This window comes from Podarcis vaucheri (genome assembly GCF_965113315.1).
Source record: "Podarcis vaucheri genome assembly, chromosome: 5".
In the NCBI taxonomy this organism is placed as follows: Eukaryota; Metazoa; Chordata; class Lepidosauria; order Squamata; family Lacertidae; genus Podarcis; species Podarcis vaucheri.
In genome coordinates this window covers 10570045-10587829 of record NC_138763.1, presented here as the reverse complement: position 1 = coordinate 10587829, position 17785 = coordinate 10570045, and positions in this window count along the sequence as shown.

The following is a 17785-nucleotide window of genomic DNA, read 5'->3' as shown; positions in this document are numbered from 1 at the left end:
AGAGTGCAAACAGCAGGCCTCAATCTGCTCCAAACCAAAGGAACCTACAAAGGTTTGCCAGGAGGCTGCACATGGAGCAAGGAACTCTGATGAAGGATGAAGGCAAATAGCTGCTGCAGGCAAGTAGGGGGTACCTGCTACACTCTGAGTTATTGTTGAACTGCCATCAAAAGATATCTATATTTATACCTATATCGGTATCTCCTTTGAGGGTTTGTTTGGTTACTTCAGGCCTGGGGTGCAGCAGATGTACCATATCTACGCACCACTTTTGGACAGGTCCCACTCAAGAATGCAGTCCTCATTCATTCTGAAGGCTGGTCGGTTACCGTCATTTTAAAAGCAAAATGCTCTTTCCTTGTGGGAAATGGGGGGGGGGGGTAGGCATGCTTGTGAAAGTCCAGAGCTTCCTCTCCACCCCCCTCTGGCCCAGATTCAAAGACCCAGGGCTGGACCAAGAGATTTTGGTGGAGCAGCAAGTTGACACCCCACCCCCACCCCAAGCCAACGTGCATCATTCATACCTGAGACTGGTCATGTTATTTTTGTCACATCGTTCTGGCACTTCTTACTCCGTAGGAGCGGAAATGCAGCAATAGCAGCAATTTGCTGCCCTAAATGACACCTGAAATATGCTCTCTGGGGTGGCCACATCACGCTGCCTAATAGTCCTGCAAAAACCTATTATTATTATTATTATTATTATTATTATTATTATTATTATTATTACTACTACTACTACTACTACCCCACCTATCTTACAGGGTGACTCACATCATATCTAAAAACATAATAAAAACATCAAACATTAAAAGCTTCCCGATACAGGGCTGCCTTCAGATGTCTTCTAAAAGTTGTGTGATTCTTTATCTCCTTGACATTTGAAGGGAGGGTGTTCCACAGGGAATCCACATTTTAACTCACACACAGGGTACCCATAGCCTTAAGTCCAGGAAACCTTCTTTCTTCTTCTTCTTCTTCTTCTTCTTCTTCTTCTTCTTCTTCTTCTTCTTCTTCCAGCACATTCCAGATTGCCCAGGAATGTGGGGTGGCAGGCTTTGCCCCCCCTTCCCTTCCCTACCATAACCACATTCCTTTGTGTGTCTCCACCCTATCAGGGAACTCAAGGTGGCAAACATGTGTGGCTCCCAGGTGGACTCCCATCCAGGCGCCGACCAGACCCGGATCTTCTTAGCTTCTGCAAGGCGGTGCCCGTTCTTCTATGTACTTCTCCATTACGAAGAACACACACGCAGAGGGAGCAGAACTGCCTGTGAATAGGTTTACAGGGGGACAGTGATGACAGTGAAAGTCTCGTCACTTTTCAAGGAAACTGGCCTGTCATTGCTGCTGCCATCAGAAGGAGACAGAGTCTACATTGGAGGTTCTCAAACAGAGGTTGGGTCACCATCCGTCAGAGAGTCTTTAGCTGCAATTCCCGTATTGCGGGGCTGGGAGTTGGATTAGATGACCCTTGGGATCCCTTCCAAACCTTCTCCATTTCCCACCCCCTGCCTACTGGGCTGCAGTGGCTCTGGGGCTCCGAAAAGGGAGAGAGGCTCCATGCTACATTTTGGGAAAGGGCTCTGTGACTTTTCATGGATGGCCCATCGACAAATTTCCACTGAGGAAGAACCTCTTTGTGTTGTGTTTTGATTTGGGGAGGGTTACTTCACCCCTCCCCTTTACTAAGAGCTCAGATAGATCAGTTTGTCTCCATGTATCTCAGGCACCCTCCTACAGCTATTGAAAGGCCCGTTTCCTGCCATATCCCCCCCTTCCCCTCCCTTATTGATTTCCTCCCTTATGGCTGGTAATTCACTCTTCTGCACTTGCCACAGATAAGAAATTCTGCAGATCACATAGATATGACAGCCTGCCCTAGAATGGGTCATTCACATCTCGTATAAGAATGCCTGCTTCCTGCAGATACCTACCTGCAATTTTTTCAGCTCCCCTTACTCTTCTTTTTGGTCTCTCTTTTCATATATTTTCTTTTAAAAAAGAAAACAAATCCTACTCTCCCTGTTGCTTTCTTGGTACTTGGCTCTCAAATCTTCAGCTTGATTCTTCACACTGTGCTCATCTGGGGGGGGAAATCTGCCAAAAATTGTGTGTGTGTGTGTACACACGCACACACGCGCACGCACACACACACACGCTATTGCAGACTGAAGGCACCAATGAATGGGGATGTTTAAAAATATAACACTTGCCATTTTTAGCTCTTCGGTCATTAAATCACAATCCCACCTCCTTCACTCTTTCTTTGCTCGTTTTATTGATATTTCGTCCAATCTGAAAAAAGGATTTTATTAAAAATAGTCTAGAGAGAGAGAGAGAGAGAGAGAGAGAGAGAGAGAGAGGTAAAATCCCCTCTTTATTTATTTTTTTAAATATTTTATTAAGGATTTTCTTGTTTTACAGAAGTAAGTGTAATGCCTCGTATTCCCCCCCCCCCGTAACATTTTTACAAATCCGTTTCATTTGTTGAGGCATTAGGGGGAGAAGAAAAAAAGAAAGGGGGGTGGAGAGAGGGAAGATGGATGGGGGGGTCGGGTGGCGGTGTTTCTATTATGTTTAATGTATGTAGAGTTTGGTGTCAGCGTTGCTTGTGTTGTTCACTTGTGTTCCTTTGGTGGTGAGAGAGGTTGGGGTTGGCCTAGGGTGTGATTGTTTGCTTGTGGTTGGCTGTGGTGATCTTTGTTTTCGTGTGTGAGTGGGGTGGGTGGGTGTTTTGGATCAGGTTAGCCATATTGATTTGTATGCTATTGGTGGATTATTGTCACTGTCCTGTTGGGCTGTGTATGTGATAAAGGGGAGCCATACCGGGGTGAAGGCGTCTTCTTCTGTTTGTCCCCGTGTCAGTTTCAGTTTATTAGTTAATTTTTCTAGTAGGGCTGTTTCCCATACTATTTGGTACTATTGGTCCATGTTTACTCCTGACAGGTCTCTCCAGTGTCTGGTTATGGTGTTTCTGGCTGCTGAAAGTAGGTGGGTTATGAGTTCTTTGTGGTGTAAATGGGCATTGTTGTCTTGGAAGATGTTTAGTAGGGCCAATTCTGGGGTGATGTCTATTACTTGCTTAGTTATTTTACATATTTCTTGTATGGCTGTTGTCCAGAATAGTTGGATTTTGGGACACTCCCACCACATGTGGAGGTAAATGAATTTGCTTGTACTTACAGCCCATGCTGGAGCAAACAGCCCCAGGACCGGTTACCAAAAAGTGACAATTAAAACAAATACAATTTACATTAAAACCACCAAATAAGCCCACAAAAGAGACAAATAGCCATGTGCTTTCCCATCCTCCTGAGTAGCCTTACATGCAGTTAGCCAGGAACTTTGGCAACTGCTCTGCTCCTTCCTGGTTCAGCATCTCAGGGTCACTGGCAACATGGAGACCTGCTGGAAGGTCTTGCTCCCTTTGTTCCTCATCAGTGGAGACCTGAGGTTTGAGATCTGGACAAGGCTGAATGGCAACGCACACAAGGCTAGATAGACAAAGAGTCCGACCAGGTATAAGCCCAGAGCTCTGTGGTAGAGCATTTGCAGAAGGTCCCAAGTTCAATCTCAGGTAGGGCTGGGAGATAAAGACGGTTTCCTGAAGTCCTGGAGTACCACTGCTAGCTAACATGGACAATGCTGATCCACATGGAAGTTGTCCTCCAGGACTTCCTCTCCATCTCCCATCCCAGCACCTCCACCCACAACCCCAACCCCAATCCACTCTGGGGAACCCACAGAACAGATTTGGGGAAGCACAAGAGACAAACAGGAGAGGAAGTTCCATCGCACAGGTGGAAATCCTTGTGCTAACAGGGACAACTTTGTTGGGTACAACCCTAGGTTCCTATTATTGTGGTGGTGCTCAGGTCCTGCTTCTGGGCTTCCCATAGGCCTGTGTTTCTCAAACTTGGGTCCCCAGCTGTTGCTGGACCACAACTCCCATCATCCCTAGCTAGCAGGACCAGTGGTCAGGGATGATGAGCATTGTGGTCTAAGATTGAGAAACACTGCCATGATGCAGGGACACCGTACAAAGGTGTCACATGACAATTGACTTTGTACTCCTGCCCTTTTGAAGTGGAGGGGGTGGTCAAGGAAATGTTCTCTAACGCCATTTCTAACCATAACTATAGGGAGCGAACCCTGCTGCACACTGTAGCCCAACGACGTTGACGAAGGGGTGAGGTCACGGATGAGCCACCACTACCCTAATGCAATAATCAGTCCTGACAAATCCAGTGGGAAGTCCCTGCCTATAGAGGTCAACTGTACTGTTTTCAGTACCTGTTAAAAACATTTCTGTTTAGATAAGCCTGCCCAGATGCTTGGAATGTTGGTGCCATTTTAATCTGTTTTTGTATTTTAACTTTTGTAAGTTTTAAAGTCAGGTTGCTATTATTATTATTATTATTATTATTATTATTATTATTATTGCTACTACTACAGTGGTACCTTGGGTTACATATGCTTCAGGTTACATACGCTTCAGGTTACACACTCCGCTAAGACAGAAATAGTGCTTCAGGTTAAGAACTTTGCTTCAGGATAAGAACAGAAATCGGGCTCCGGCAGCGCGGCAGCAGCAGCAGGAGGCCCCATTAGCTAAAGTGGTGCTTCAGGTTAAGAACAGTTTCAGGTTAAGAACAGACCTCTGGAACGAATTAAGTACTTAACCCGAGGTACTACTCTATTATTATTATACCATTTTACCTTCTGTAAAGTTCTTTGACATTTTACAATCAAGGGGTGTATAAAGTTTATGAAATAATAATTTAAAAAAACCAACCACCATATGATCCATATGCTAGCCCACTTGATCCAAGACTGATCCCTGCTATTAAAAAAAAAAAAGGAAGATTGGGCGTTCTCTGGTCTGGCAAGGAATGGCCCCCACAGCTGCAGAATAAGCACAAACAAAAGAAGCAGAATGTCGGCAATAATTTGCTCGCTATAGATTATAAATGTGGGAGGCCTTGCTGAGCTACGAAAGGCATTGGCAGCCACCAAAGGAAATATAATGCAGCAGAGTCCGTGCTACCCCAGAGAATGCTGCAAAGCCACTGCAGTCTTGCAAAGATGGATGGCCGCCAACAGCCTTGGAATTCAGAGTTTGGCTCCGGCTTGGTGCCTGACCCGATCCTTAAGAGGGTGAACGACCGCTGAGAACAATCTCCACGTCCCTCGTGGCCGCAGAGAGGATCTTGAAGACAGGCTAGTTATGGCGCATGCGCATTATTGCGCACATATCTCCCCGGTCTTGGTTCCCCTGCCTTGATTGGCACCGGACTTGTTCCCACTTGCAACTTACCCTTGAGAATAGGCAGGCCTGTTGAGTACGAAGGTTTCATTTCTCTCTGTCTGGCTTTACAAGGACTCTGTATCAATTATTATTACCCAAGCAGGTTGGAGAGCCAATTGTGAGACGTTCATTAAAAAAATCATGCCTGCCTGAGATTTATTTCCGCTCATCTGAGATGACCTAACCTACCACTCGTCGAAGCCTTGCTTCAGTGCGCTAATTAGGGGTGAACATCCCTTTCTCCTCCAGAGAGTGCCTTTCATCCTCAAGCTCTTACTGAGGCAAAAGATCCCTGTGGAGTTTCTACGGGGGCTTTGCCTGAATATCTTCCATGTTGGGTCCTGCATCAAGGTACACTAGGCCAAATTCCAGTGCTGCCAACATCCACGCTATTGTTGAAATCACCCTGGCGATATGTACGTTAATGAGCAGGCGATAGGTACTTTAATGAGCAGGCTGCAATGCGCCAATAGCCCTGATCCAGAGAGAATGGGTCCATTTCCCTCGACGCAAGCAGAAGCCGATACAAAAATGTGGGGTTTATCATTCTATTCTGTTTCCCCGACAGTCTAAACACTGCAAAACGTAACACTGGTGTTTGGAAGCAGGGCAGGTCCAGCCTTTGGGGGGGGGGCACAAAGGACATGTTTACACGCATGAAATCCCAGGTTTATTCCTGACCAGAGGCGCCGTGACATTGTGCGACTGTCGCAGACCTCCCATGTTTCTGTGCGGTGTTTTTCTATGCTGCGCGGCCTGGAGCAACCTCCAGTCAGGCTGTGCCAGGCTGCAAGGCATCTCCCAAGGCAGCAGAGGACAATGGGAGGAGACAAGGGTAGGGAGCCAAGGAAGGACTTGCGATGTTGATGCAATGTGGGTGACATGTCTTTCCAGCCATTTTTCTCCCAGTTGGGGAAATGGTATTTCTACCCTGGATCTTTTACCCCCTGTGGGTGGGCAAGCATCATTGGGAAAGCAATTTCAGAAAGAAAGAGAGAGAGAGAGAGAGAGAGAGAGAGAGAGAGAGAGAAGGAAGGAAGGAAGGAAGGAAGGAAGGAAGGAAGGAAGGAAGGAAGGAAGGAGAGGGAAGGAAGGAAGGAAGGAAGGAAGGAAGGAAGGAAGGAAGGGAGGGAGGGAGGGAGGGAGGGAGGGAGGGAGGAAGGAAGGAAGGAAGGAAGGAGAGAGAGGGGGAAGGAAGAGAGAGAAGGAAGGCAGGAAGGCAGGCAAGAAAGAAAGAAAGAAAGAAAGAAAGAAAGAAAGAAAGGGAGGGAGGGAGGGAGGGAGGGAGGGAGGGAGGGAGGGAGGAAAGAAAGAAAGAAAGAAAGAAAGAAAGAAAGAAAGAAAGAAAGAAAGAAAGAAAGAAAGAAAGAAAGAAAGAAGAGAGAGAGAAGGAAGGAAGGAAGGAAGGAAGGAAGGAAGGAAGGAAGGAAGGAAGGAAGGAGAAAGAGGAAGGGAGGGAGGAAGGGAAGGAAGGAAGTCTGGCCTGTGGTGAAAGGACTCTCTCTCCCCACAACTGCTGGCAGCTCCAGTCCAATTTGGAGCCCTCTCACAGTAAAGATGTATCACCCAGATCACATCAGCTTCACATCCCTGTTGTGAAATTACAGCAAATTAAGACAGAAATACAGGTTCTCCTGAGGATAATGTCCTCTCAGCCCTCCCTGAAGGGCTCACAGAGTCTCCCATCAGTCAACAGGAGCTCCTAGCCTTTCAAGAACGGCACCCTCCAAAGAATTTGCCAGGGGTGTGCCTGATGGAGAGGGATTTAGCGTGGGGGGACATGTGTTTCTTCAACTGTCAATTTTAATGTTTAATGTTTCCACCAGGTGGTCTATATGGTTGTTGTTGCTGCGCTAATATATTCCTGTTCTTTTCTTTTTAAAGCCCACAACAGCTTTTACAAAGCGCAGAGCTCACCAGGGCCAGCACGCCGAGCCGGTTTAAAGATCTGACGTAAAGCCATCGTCTCTCCAGATGTGAGAGGTGGGAGAGCAGAGACGGTGTTTTGTTATGAAGTCGTCGAATGCCAGTTTTAAAGTAAACACGTTTGAAGTCCTAAGTGGACATGACAGAATTACACATTTTCTGAATAAAGGAGAACCCCCAGCAACTCCAACACCTTTTTTGTTTTGTTTTGTTTCTGAAAGCCTCCATGGATAATTTGAGCCACATTTGGTTTTATTGCTGCTCCTTAAAAAAAAAAATCCCCACGGGCGATGCCAGTGTTGTGATGCTTTGAAAACTGAAGGTCCTTGTCTCCTGAGAGATGAGCCCTCAGAAGATGTGTGCCCTGCTTGGGGCATGAAAAAGTAGGTTGGCACCTGCCCACATTTCACCGGGCGCCATTATTGGACACTATCCTTCTTTCTGTTACGAATAGAAGAGAGGTGCAAAGAAATTTCTCTGTGAGCAAGTGGAGCAGTGGCTGATGTCACATGATTTCCTCACCACTGACAGGGCAGCTGATAGCCTGGGCATTCCCATACCATTTTGTGATCTGTCTCCTTTTCTGCTCTTTCCTGTTTAGGGAAGTTTTTAATGTTTTAAAGGTAAAGGGACCCCTGACCATTAGGTCCAATCGTAGCTGACTCTGGGGTTGCGGTGCTCATCTCGCTTTATTGGCCGAGGGAGCCGGCATACAGCTTCCGGGTCACATGGCCAGCATAACTAAGCCGCTTCTGGCGAACCAGAGCAGGGCACGGAAATGCCATTTACCTTCCCGCCAGAGCAGTACCTATTTATCTACTTGCACTTTGACGTGCTTTCAAACTGCTAGGTTGGCAGGAGTAGGGACCGAGCAACAGGAGCTCACTCCGTCGCAGGGATTCAAACCACCGACCTTCTGATCGGCAAGTCCTAGGCTCTGTGGTTTAACCCTCAGCGCCACCCGCATCCCTTTTTAATGCTTTAGCGTGCTTTTAATATTCTGTTGGGAGCTGCCCAGAGTGGCTGGGGAGGCCCAGCCATCATCATCATCGTCGTCGTCTTCATCATCATTATCATATAGAAGCCATTTTGTGTTATGCCACACACCCATGGCAGCTGTGTTGTGACTGGCATCCACAACACTTTCTTAAAATGTACCTACAGCCCTGTATAAGGAAGTTTTTTATGTTTGATGTTTTATTGTGGTTTTATACAGTGGTGCCCCGCAAGACGAATGCCTCGCAAGACAAAAAAACTCGCTAGACGAAAGGGTTTTGCGTTTTTTGAGCTGCTTCGCAAGACGAATTTCCTTATGGGCTTGCTTCGCAAGAGGGAAACGTCTTGCAAGTTTGTTTCCTTTTTCTTAACACCGTTAATACAGTTGCAACTTGACTTCGAGGAGCAACTCATAGAACGCGGTGTGGTAGCCTTTTTTGAGGTTTTTGAAGACTTTGGTGATTTCTGAAGCTTTTCCAAAACTTCTTTTGCAGCCATTTGGTAAGTTAAACTTTTAAAACTTTTTTGGGGAGTTTTGGATTTTGGGTTGGGGTGTTTGGAAGAATCTGGAAGCTTGTGGGTTTTTTCCTGCATTTTTATGATTTTCTGTGACCATTGGGCTACTCTGCTGTTTTTTTAAAAAAATTCTGGATTTGAATTTCTGTGTGGTGGGTGGCTGGGGGAACAGTTGAGGAGGGGGTTCTTCAGCAAGAAGCAAAGAGTGGAAGAGGAACCTTCTTCGAGTTGTCCCCCAGAGTCTTAGAAAATGTACTGTACACTTTGTTGATTTTTAAATGTTTTTCTGTCATGTTTAGAAACTTAATTTATTGTTCCTTCAATTTTTGAAATGCTCTTTACAGTATGTGTGACTTTAAAGAGCACTTAATAAACTCTTGTTGTACCAAATTTGGCTTTGTTTGGACTTTTTTTGACCATAGGAACGCATTAATTGAATTTCAATGCATTCCTATGGGATTTCGTGCTTCGCAAGATGAAAAATTCGCTAGACGAAAAAACTCACGGAACGAATTAATTTCGCCTTGCGAGGCACCGCTGTATTGTTGGAATCCGCCCAGAGAGGCTGGGACAACCCAGTCAGATGGGGGTACAAATAAAATATTAATATTAATATTTAATCATCATCATCCGCCAACGTTTGATGACCTCTGGTATACAGCCCAGACCAAGTGCAGAATCATAATTCAGGAGAATGTAATAGTGTCAGGCAAGGCAGTGATGACTAGTGGTTGGAATATGGGTGTTACGCAAAGACTAGGAGTGTACAGTACCTCTTGCATGAGACTGGAGGCACGGTTTGAATCAGGGTAGCTTCAATCAATTTGGCTTTTCCAAATTGAACTGCAATGTTAACCCAAGTGTTAGTAGGGGAGCCAGTGTGGTGTAGTGGTTAAGAACGGTTGGCTCGTAATCTGGTGAACTGGGTTCGCGTCTCCGCTCCTCCACATGCAGCTGCTGGGTGACCTTGGGCCAGTCACACTTCTGTGAAGTCTCTCAGCCCCACTCACCTCACAGAGAGTTTGTTGTGGGGGAGGAAGGGAAAGGAGAATGTTAGCCGCTTTGAGACTCCTTAGGGTAGTGATAAAGCGGGATATCCAAACTACTACTACTACTACTACTACTACTACTACTACTACTCTTCTTCTTCTTCTTCTTCTTCTTCTTCTTCTTCTTCTTCTTCTTCGGTCTAAACCACTGAGCCTCATGGGTTTGCCAATTGAAAGGTTAGCAGTTCGAATCCCCATGACAGAGTGAGCTCCCATTGCTCTGTCCCAGCTCCTGCCAACCTAGCAGTTTGAAAGCACACCAGTGCAAGTAGATAAATAGGGACCACAGTGGCAGGAAGGTAAACGGCATTTCCGTGCACTCTGGTTTCTGCCACGGTGTTCCGTTTTGCCAGAAGTGGTTTGGTCATGCTGGCCATATGACCTGGAAAAGCTGTCTGTGGACAAACATTGGCTCCCTCGGCCTGAATGCGAGATGAGCGCCGCAACCCCAGAGTCGCCTTTGACTGGACTTAACCGTCCAGGGGTCCTTTACTTTTAACTTTTTACTCCTTTTCACTTGGCGGAAAAAAGTTGGAAGGCATACAATATGTTATGGTGGTGGGATTCTTTGATGTATCTCTGGAAAAGGTCTGGATTATTCATTATGGAAAGCACTTAACCAAGAAGCACCCCTCAGGCTATCTGGGGCCTCCATAGTTTTCTAGAAGTGAAAAACGAGCCCCCTGCTCTCAGCCCCTTAACATAGCTCACGGATACACCTATAATTCATGCGGAAGATGTGTGTTTGTGTGTTGTGTGATTTAAAACAAACACCAAACACCTTGGCCATAGAAGGGACGAATTATTCTGAAAATCTCGATTTCAAGTTTATCAGTGCAAATTTATTTTTCCTAACTCCAGCCTCAAGTCCTTGATCTCAGCAGGAAGCGAGGAATGTTTCAACCAGTTCCACTAAAAATACAAACAATTCTCTGTATATTATATTCATTATTACACAGTAATAGTATATGCATATTGTACATATAGACACTCCATGTTTCCTAAAGTAACAACACATAGAAAGACACACATGTAACTGTATAAAAATATTTGTGTACATATTAATACTGATAGAATTATGCTGCAGAAATGTCATACCATATGGGTGCTCAATCTTTTTATGCACATTATGTGTGTAATGTATGATACATGAAGGTGTATTAATTTGCATATAATTAGGGGTTTTTAAAAAGGCGATGCTAAGGTGGTTTGGACGTAAGCAGACACTCAATGGTTTGATGAAGGAAAAGTTCACTCAGATCAGACCTGCCAAATTCGGCATATAAATCTCTTGAAAACATATTCCTCCTTCATCAGCAGAGTACAGGAAACCTCCTTGTACTTCAACAGATCTTTCTTCCCCTATACTGTGCAATGCCCTTCCCTCTGTCAAATCTGAAGCATCAAAAAACCCATTGCTTGAGACGTCTTGTAAAGACCTATCTTTCTTGCCCAGGCTTTCCCTGACCTATAAGATTGGAGCCTGATATCTCAGTTGGTAGAGCATGAGATTCAATCTCAGGGTTGTGGGTTCAAGCCCCATGTTGGGTGAAATATTCTTGCATTGCAGGGAGTTCAACTAGATGACCCTTTTGTTGTCATTGTTGTTGTTTCGTCGTTTAGTCGTGTCCGACTCTTCGTGACCCCATGGACCAGAGCACGCCAGGCACTCCTGTCTTCCACTGCCTCCCGCAGTTTGGTCAGACTCATGCTGGTAGCTTCGAGAACACTGTCCAACCATCTCTTCCTCTGTCATCCCCTTCTCCTTGTGCCCTCCATCTTTCCCAACACCAGGGTCTTTTCCAGGGAGTCTTCTCTTCTCATGCGGTGGCCAAAGTACGAGAGCCTCAGCTTCACAATCTGTCCTTCCAGTGAGCGGATCTGTCCTTCCAGATGACCCTTTTAGTCCCTTCCAGTTCTACAGTTCTATGATTCAATGACTGTGAATCCCTCCCTGAATCTGTTTTGCTCACTTTGATATTGTTTTATTGGTTCTAGGTTGTACTTTAGTTTTAATGGATATGGTTTAGACAATGTACACAGTGTACCCGTCCTTACAGATTTTTAAAACACTACACAGTTTAGAAATGCAATTCAATAAATAATTGACCCTAAGTGTGTGGTAGCTACCCAAGCCCTGCCACCCTGATGGATGGAGAACCACACAGAAATCTGCCCTGCTTTCTCCCTCCTTGCCCCTTTATTCTGGCACTGAAAGCATTCTGCCATCTTAATGCTTACAATGGCCCTGACATTGTGATCCTCCAGTGAATTGTGGGAAATTAAAATGGCAGCTCCCAGCATCCTCCTCTGCCTAATACCGAAGGCCCAGCAGGGGTCCTGCAAAAGGGCGCTTTACTGAATGTCCCTTGAGACATGGACACAGCCCTGCTAAGTCATCCCAAGGAATATAATTGCGCACAGCTCCCATACTAACCTGGGTGGGTCATCACCCAACCTGCCCCATTAGCAACATGAATACACCCTAAGCCCACAGATGTTCATAGCTGTTCAGGAAGGAGCTTTCCCCCCACATCCTGTATTTAATCACCTTGCCAGTTATACAGCAAATTCTGGTGATCATTTCTGCCTTAAAAAAATAAAATAAAATCTGGAGAAGTCAAAGCTTTTCGGCTGATATAATGTGCACATTTGGGCCTGTGTTTTCCGTCATAGAAATGATTGAAAGCAAATCGCAACGTATCTTTCTTTCTAATTGAACTGATTTCCCCAGAAGCCTTGTCACAGGTTTTCTGGTGAGTCAAAGAGGCGCTCGCTGGTGCTCCAGTCGCTCCTAATGCTCTGCAGTAAAAGGAGTTTTTTTATATATACATGTGATGTTTGTTGGCTCTCTTATTCCTTTCGCCCCCTTCTACAAGGTCTCGCTCAACAGCGGGAGAGGTCGCCCTCCATGAGGCACTTTCCCTCTCGGGAAACAAGAAAAGAAATCACCAGGAAGGCGAGAGAAAATGCGTCTTGGTAACAGGAGGAGATCTTGTCAGTCTTCAGTTTGCTAGAAAATGATCATGGAAGCCTTTTGTTAAAGAAGCTTATAATGGTACTATTGCTTGGCGATTGTGAGCCGTGGCTGCAAATAGCCCCAAATGGGAGGGGAGACATGAGATTAGGCGAAATTGGAAAGAAAGGGCCAAAGGTACTTGAAAAGTGCATTACTGCTCTTGAAGTTCGCGGAGGTCAAAGCACTGCCACCATCCGTTCCCACTGGTGGTGTTTTCGCAAACAAATTGACCTTAAAAACAAGGTCCCCTGTTTATGTCCCTCTTCCTACTTCCTTTTTTCAGATCTGTGGGGCTCCCCCTACTTTTTGCACATTCCACCCTCTCTGCATCACCTTCTCTGGCAAACTGCATTGTCCTAGTCTCTTGTTTTCACATCTCACATGCGCTTGCTTTCTCCTTAGGGAGCTGTACTGATTCCTCTACGCTTCCTAGCTGCAAAAACTGCAGCCCTAATCATGTCTGCACATAGGAAGCTCCTTCTACTGATTCAGACCACTGGTCCATCCAGCTTAATATTGTCTACACTAACTGGAAGCGGCTCTCCATGTTTTTGGTAAGCATTTATCTGAAGATACCAGGGATTGAACCTTTTGCACGCTAAACAGGTTCTCCACCATTGTCCCATGTCCCTCCCCCATAGATTATTCAGGGCTTACTCCCAGGTAAGCTGGCGTAGGTTTGCAGCTGGAATTATTTATTTTATAGATATAATTGTTACACAAAAAGGTAAAGGGACCCCTGACCGTTAGGTCCAGTTGCGGCCGACTCTGGGGTTGCAGCGCTCATCTCGTTTTATTGGCCAAGGGTACAGCTTCCAGGTCATGTGGCCAGCATGACTAAGCTGCTTCTGGCGAACCAGAGCAGCACACAGAAACGCCGTTTACTTTCCCTATTTATCTACTTGCACTTTGACGTGCTTTCGAACTGCTAGGTTGGCAGGAGCAGGGACCGAGCAACGGGAGCTCACCCCATCGCAGGGATTCGAACTGCCGACCTTCTGATCGGCAAGTCCTAGGCTCTGTGGTTTAACCCACAGTGCCACCCGAGTCCCAATTGTTACATACCTTTGCACTATTTTTCTTAGAAGGAAGATAGCCCATCTAGGAGAAGGAAAATTCTGACCTCCGTTGCCTTGCAGGACATCTATGGGATAAGAAAAGACTTGGGAGCAAACCCTACACAAATCCAGAGTGGAGTCCCTAAGATGGTTGGATGGCTCCTTCTGGCAACTCCTGCAGCCAAGCTGGTGCCAAGCATATTGCTCTGCTTTCTTTTGGACTTCATTAGTGAGACCAAGAAGGGGGTCTTGTTGTCTGGGCAGCCCAGGACCTCCAGACACGCTGCCCAGGCTTCTGCTCTGTGGAGGTCACACTTATGCAGTGGTCTGACTTCATACTTGAAGGCACACTCCACTGTATCTCGAGAAAGATGGATGGCAACCAAAAATTTATTAGATATCTTGGTATTACTTCATTACATCATAAATAACATTTCAGTTTCAACAGTTCCTTCTAATAAACCTAAACATAGTATTGTTGGATCCCAAGCTAAATTATATGTTGCCATCTGCTTAATTTTTGTCAATAGCTCAACCAAATAGGTATCTAATTTTAGACCAGTCCACCACAGATGCAAGAAGTCTGAAGACACCTCCTGAATTTATATATTCATTAAATTCTAAAGCATCTGTCCAATTTGTACCGTGTCAAATTATAATTATAAAGTATTTTATAATGACTTTCTTTCACATTGATGCAAACAGAGTGGATAAGGCTTTTCATAGGCTTTTTTCAGAATTTGAGATAGATCTTCCCAGCAGCTCATCCCAACCTGCTTTAGGATGGTTGGTTTATTGTTTATTGGTTATTCATTTGTATCTCACCTTTCCTCGAAGGTGCTCAAGTTCCATCCCTCTTCATTTTATCCTTAGTCCCAAAATGTGTCTCTAATGCCACCTTGAGACTAGAGACAGGTTTCATAAAAGTGGAGGCTATTGACCAGACTCAACTACTGGCTCAGACTATCCTGATCTCCCTTTGGCCTTGCCCCACTAACTATGAACAATGATTTTCAATCCACATGGAAACAGGCTGTAGTAACTAAAATCTCAACCCAGGCTTTTTGCTCAGCATGGGATATGAATAGGCCAAAGCTTTCATAAAACAATGTGCTGCAGACACTGAGCATCAATTGGATCTAGCCAGAACCCCAACTTTTATTTCCAATGAACCCTCCAGGTACTCTACATGCCCTATGTCAGATCTAGCTCCCTAAGCAATGGAGGGCCTTTACCTTGGCTCGATGTCATGCCCTTCCCTCAGCTACCCTTGAAGGCCGATACAGGAAGATTGCTTATCTGGAGAGGCAATGCCCCCATGACTCTGGACAAACAGAAACAACAGAGCATGTGCTTCTCCAGTGTCTTTATTACAGAGACATTCGTACTAGCCTCATCTTACCATCACTGCATAAGTACCCAGGGCGCACAGGAAAATTCTATACCTCCCTGCTGCTCTCAGATACCAATCCTACTACAACATACAAAATTGCCAGATTCTGCACAGCAGCGCTCAAGATTCGACGGATGATGACCCGTGCCACAAACTAGATACAGTGGTACCTCGGGTTACATACACTTCAGGTTACAGACTCCGCTAACCCAGAAATAGTACCTCAGGTTAAGAACTTTGCTTCAGGATGAGAACAGAAATCGTGCTCCGGCGGCGCAGCAGCAGCAGCAGCGGGAGGCCCCATTAGCTAAAGTGTTACCTCAGGTTAAGAACAGTTTCAGGTTAAGAACGGGCCTCCGGAATGAATTAAATACTTAACCCGAGGTACCACTATATACAGTAATGAGCACTCATATTAGAGTGCTCTGTAGACTGATAGCTGTGGTCTTATATATACTACCCTTTTGCGCTCTTTCACTCTTGTCTGATGTTCCTAACCTTCTTTTAGACTTTCTTAGTTTTTTTGGATTCTTATGGACACGCGCGCACACACACACACACACACACACACACATATATTCTGTTTTAACTACTTTTAGTTGTGGTTTTTTTAGATTTTTAAATGTACCCCTCCCTCCTTATGCTGGTCTACGACCGTAATAAAGTGTTGACTGATTGATACATTTTATTCTCACATCAACCCTTCAAGGTAGTTTAGGATGAGAGACAGTGACTGGCCTAGGTCACCTTCTGAGAAGGGATTTGAGCTCTTCTTTTCTCATCTCCGAATCCAACTCTTACCATTACACCGCACTGGCACTACCGTTTTTCATTTGATTGATATCTAATTAGTCAGCCATCTGTATCAAATACCACACTATCAAAGACTAGTAGCAGTTGAGCTTTTGCTGCTTACTGGGAGAAGGAAGGCAGCCGGATGGTCAGTATAGTGCAAACACACCAGCGGAGTCAGCCCAGGGCATTTGCACCATGCTGACCTCCCCACCAGCTTCCCTATCCCGCTACCCTTCCCAGAAAGCAGCAGCAAGACAGCTGATGGGAAGCCAGGTGAGTGCTGCTGCTCCACCCCACCAACCTCTACAGGTTGGCTCTATGAGTACATCATCACAGGTAGACCCTGGGCATTGGGAGATTGTGCACCTGCTCTGAAGACACGTGTGTTGCATCCCCAGCTGACAAATGTCTACTTAGAATCACAGCTTAAAGGGGAAAGATTACAGATTGGTTCTTCATTTTGCAAAGTGTGAATATCTATTCCTATTTCAAAGAGACATGGCTAAAATGAAAACAATTAGGGAACTCTTCAACGGGACGGATGAAAAATAAAGATTTGTGAAACAGAACAGAAGGCAGAAAATAAAGTCGTCTTGTGCAACCCTTGCCAATTCACAAAAGACAATTGAGATCTTATTGACACCAGGTGCAGCCCTGGAGTTGAGCCCAGACACATTTTCATTCTTCCCAACCATCTAAGTCTGGCCCTGAAGATTAAGAGGCGCATAGTCACACGCCAAGTAATACGCATTGGGAGCAAACAATTTCTTTTCAGTGTATTAATCATCCTCATCATTCACTCACTCTTTGATCTTACACCACAATTAGAAAACCTAAAGTTCAACGTAGCCCCCCCACACACACACCCAAAGCAGAAACAATAAGAACCAAAAATATGAGTTCAAGGTAAAGTCCAGTGTTGCACACTTCACAAACTAAGGGCTGAGCCACACATGTGATAAATCACACAATACAGTAATGCATCCTGGCGTTGTGCAGTTTTGGATTCCCGGTTGCATGGGAGCGGTTGCATGCTTGAATGTTCCCATGCATCAAAATCAGTTTTCTTCAGGAAAAGCTAGCATGTTTTGGTCAAGCCTTTTCTACAATGTTCAGCATTTCCAAATGCACAGAGGTGTTGGGTGGGTTTAACAAACAGGCGAAGTGAGAGGATGCAAACATGCCTTTCGCCAGCCAGAGCCTGGAGCGATATAAACACCAGACAATTGTTTAACAGAGCCAGTGTGGTGTAGTGGTTAAGAGCAGTGGACTCGTAATCTGGTGAACCGGGTTCGATTCCCCGCTCCTCCACATGCAGCTGCTGGGTGACCTTGGGCTAGTCACACTTCTCTGAAGTCTCTCAGCCCCACTCACCTCACAGAGTGTTTGTTGTGGGGGAGGAAGGGAAAGGAGAATGTTAGCTGCTTTGAGACTCCTTAGGGTAGTGATAAAGCGGGATATCAAATCCAAACTCTTCTTAACATGGACAGAGCAGATAATCTGCGCACAGGTAAATTGGAGTTCTCGAAGTTAGGTGTGTCGGGTTGGTTATATAGAAATGATTATGTGGGACTGGGTCTTTCATAGCTGCCTAGCCAGATAACTGATGCAGGAGAGAAAATGAAGAAGTTTCAAAACCCGAGCTCAAACTGCTCCAGCTTTTGGAGACAAAGCATGGCATCTTAGAGCTGGCTGGTGTAAAAGACAAGGTAGAACTAGGTG